Raw genomic sequence first — 3,737 nt, forward strand, 5'->3', positions numbered from 1 at the left:
TGCCTGCTGTCTCCTGGGACTGTCCCCCAGAACACTGGCCACTCTTCGGTCTCTCAGAGGGCTCCAACCTAACCAGCTCTGAAGCTAATAAATGTTGGAAAACTCCAGAATTCAGTCCTCACACACTTCTGTCTACATTTGCCAATCTCTTTTCATATCATAGTTTTAAACCACCTGAGGTTTTATAACCCCTCCCCCAAGCCCAGATCACACCAGACTACAACATATGCTTGCTTGGTTTTTTTGTTTGTTTGTTTGGTTAGTTCATTGGTTGGTTGGTTGGTTTTGGTTTTTCGAGACAGGTTTTCTCTGTGTAGCTCTGGATGTCCTGGACTCACTTTGTAGACCAGGCTGTACTTGAACTCACAGAGAGCCACCTGCCTCTGCTTCCCATGAGCTGGGATTATAGGAGTGTGCCACCATGCCCGGCTCCAGCTCCAACATCTGCTCTCTTGATGACTCATCAGGATGCCTAAGAGTCATCTCAAATGTACAATATAATAACCCAGGCTAACTTACCTGGTCCTCCCCAGCCCCTCCCTTCTACAGCTCCCCTCTCTCATGTTCAAGAAAAGTAACTTCTCCCTTTCCATCTTGCTACTAACCCATCACAAAGTCCTGTTCATGCTGAAGTCTGAGCATGCTCCGGTTACCACCAGCTCTCAGCAATTCTCTTGCTTCCACAAAAACCAACAACTGCACCTGTTCTTTCTCCTCAGGAGGACTCACTAACCTTGTTCTGGTCTGGCTGTCTTTGGATCCATTCTCCATTCAGAAATCAGACCCATGTTTCTCTGCCCAAAACCTTCTGGGGCTCCCATCCCAGTGTATAGACAGTTGAACAAGAGAAGCTGTGGTCCCGGACAGCAGCAAGATCGGGTGGATCCCCACAAATTGAGCCAAAAAGAGGGACATATTAATGGGTTAGGACACAGGCTAGAATATTTCTGACTTACCTAAAGGTAACACCATAGTGAGGTGCATCTCTGTCTGGAGGCAGGGGATGACTATAAAGCTCCATATATGACTCTAATAGTATTTTGTGGTTTTCTGGGTGTCCTAGTTAGGGTTGACATTGCTATGATGAAACACCATGACCAAAAGCAACTTGGAGAGGAAGGGGTTTGTGTGGTTTACACTTACACATCATTGTCATCATCAAAGGAAATCAGGACAGAAACTCAAACAGGGCAGGAGCCTGGAGGCAAGAGACAGAAGCTGATGCAGAGGCCATGGAGGGCTCCACTGCCTAGCCTACTTTCTTATAGAACCCAGGACCACCAGACCCAGGGTGGCCTCACCCCCAATGCCCTCCCCCACCAAATCACTAAGAAAATGGTCTACAGCTTGATCTTATGGGGGCATTTTCTCAATTGAGGTCCCCTCCTTTCAAATAACTCAAGCTTGGGTCAAGTTGAGAAAGTTAGCTAGCAATCCGAGAGAGCACATAGGAAAAACCAGCTAGCCCATTCAGGAAATGATGATGGTTGTGACCCAAGATGGCTACGGGCATGGCAAGCTTACCAATACACAACCCCAGGCACACCCACCTCAGGACTTTGTCGTTTACCATCCCTTCTGCCTAGAATATTCTTTCCCTAAACATGCACACAGCTCACCTCCTACCACTTGCAGATCAGTCCTGTTACTTTCACATTAGGTCATCTCAGACCACAACCTATGCACTCACCACCCCCAGCTGTCTAGCTGGCTTCCATCACTGCAGCACCACCTCATACACTGTATTGTGTCCTTTTTCCTTTCCTTCTGTTCCTACTAAAATGTGAGCCCCTTCAAGAGGGAGTGCATCCACTTAGCCTCCAGTATCTAGAGTAGTGTCTGATATATTCCATTCTTACTAGTTAGATGAAGAGATGGAATGAGGATTGGTAATGATTTAAGAATGCCCCTGCTGGTTGTATCTGAATTCTTTGGGAAATCTAAGAGGAAGAGGAATTTGGGAGTAGAGACACATTGTGACATTGGTACGGAAATGGGAGGAGCAGCTAAGGGCACCTGGGAGAATTAGTGATCCAGGCAAAGCTGAAGTCTCAAGACTTATCTTGGCACCACCCTACTTGGTTAGCCAGTTTTTCTCATCAGTGTGTAAAAATAAAGAGGAAGGAGGGGCCATGGTGGTGGCACACTCCTTTAATACCAGCATTCTGGGAAGCAAAGGATGGCGGATCTCTATGAGTTCGTGGCCATCCTGATCTACAAAGTGAGTCCAGGACAACCAACGCTATACAGAGAGACCCTGTGTCTCGGGGAAAGAAAAAAAAAAAAATCAAGATTTGACTCCTCCTTTTCTTTTCTTTTTTTTTTTTTTTTTTTCTTTTATTTTTCTTTTTAAAGAGAAAGCCCAATGGGGTTAGCATTTGATTTTCGTTTTAATGGTTTTTTGTTTGTTTATATGTGTGTGTTCATGCACATGTAGAGGTCAGACCATGTGAGTTGGTGCAGAGGCAGGCAGATCTCTGTGAGTTCAAGGTCAGCCTGGTCTACAGAACAAGTTCCAAGACAGGCAGGGGTACACAGAGAACCCTTGTCTGGGAGGGGGTTGATTCCAGTTTCTGTTAAGGGTGTTGTTAAACTAAACAATAAATAAATAACTCTTTGGATTCAAGTTTGCAGTCTGGAAAGATGGCTCAGTGGTTAAGAGCACTGACTCCTCTTCCAGAGGTCACTGGTTCAATTCCCATGACCCACATGGCAGGCAGCTCACAACTGTCTGGAACTCCAGTTCCAAGGGATCTGACATGCTCACACAGACATACATGCAGGTAAAACACCAGTGCATAGATAGATAGATGATAGACAGATAAAATCATTAAAAAAAAAAAAAAAAGTCAAGTGTGCTTAAAATCAAAATACAAATTGCCTCTGGTTTTTCCCCCCCTATTCTGAAGCTAATAGCTTGGATAAAATTCTAATCTTTCTTGGAGTATGTGCCTCCCAGCAGTCATGTAAACGAACTGTGTTGGTAGAAATGTAATAAGCTCTTAACATTTACTACCTGAACTGAACACGGTCTCTCGAGGCTTCAACTACATCATGCAATAGATGGCTATGATAGTGGTTCTTATTTTACAAGACCATTAAAAAGATTAAATGAGAAAACTAACATATGTAACTTATCACAGTGCCTAATAAAATAATGTACCTAATAAGCAGCCCATAGAATGAATCATTTGAATAGTAATATGATAGTAATGTGTTGAATGGACATAGTCTTCTTTACCTGACTGGTTGATGGGGCTCTGTAAAAATTGCTATGAGGTGCACTTGGTTGTTTGTTTAAATAAACGCAGTTTTAAATATAAATAAATGAAATAAAAAGGTAGGCAGAAAAAGAAGAGCCTGTGGAATACAGCATTCCCAGCCCAGTAGGAAAGCATGCAGGAACATTAAGCCTTCACTAAAGTCTGAAAGCTGGTATGCCGCCTTTCCCCGTGACGTGACCCTCTGTCTCAGTCCTTCCAGCGGCCCTTCCAGTCCACTTCTTTCCTTGCGCCATCCGGCTCTAAACAGGCGTGCTTTTGCTCCACGTGGTTCTCTGTATATACCGGTTGCCTGGGAGACCCACGCCGGGCGGGGCTCTATGACGCAACAATAGGAACAAGCCAATAGCCCTGACGTACACTAGCGACGCAAACAAGGGGTGTGGCTTTGCCGGCCTGGGCGCAATGAGGCCGCTGCCCGCTGGGTGGCGCCGATTTCCCGGGGAGGTCCTTTCT

The sequence above is a fragment of the Acomys russatus genome, chromosome 14, assembly GCF_903995435.1.
Source record: "Acomys russatus chromosome 14, mAcoRus1.1, whole genome shotgun sequence".
NCBI classification, from domain to species: Eukaryota; Metazoa; Chordata; class Mammalia; order Rodentia; family Muridae; genus Acomys; species Acomys russatus.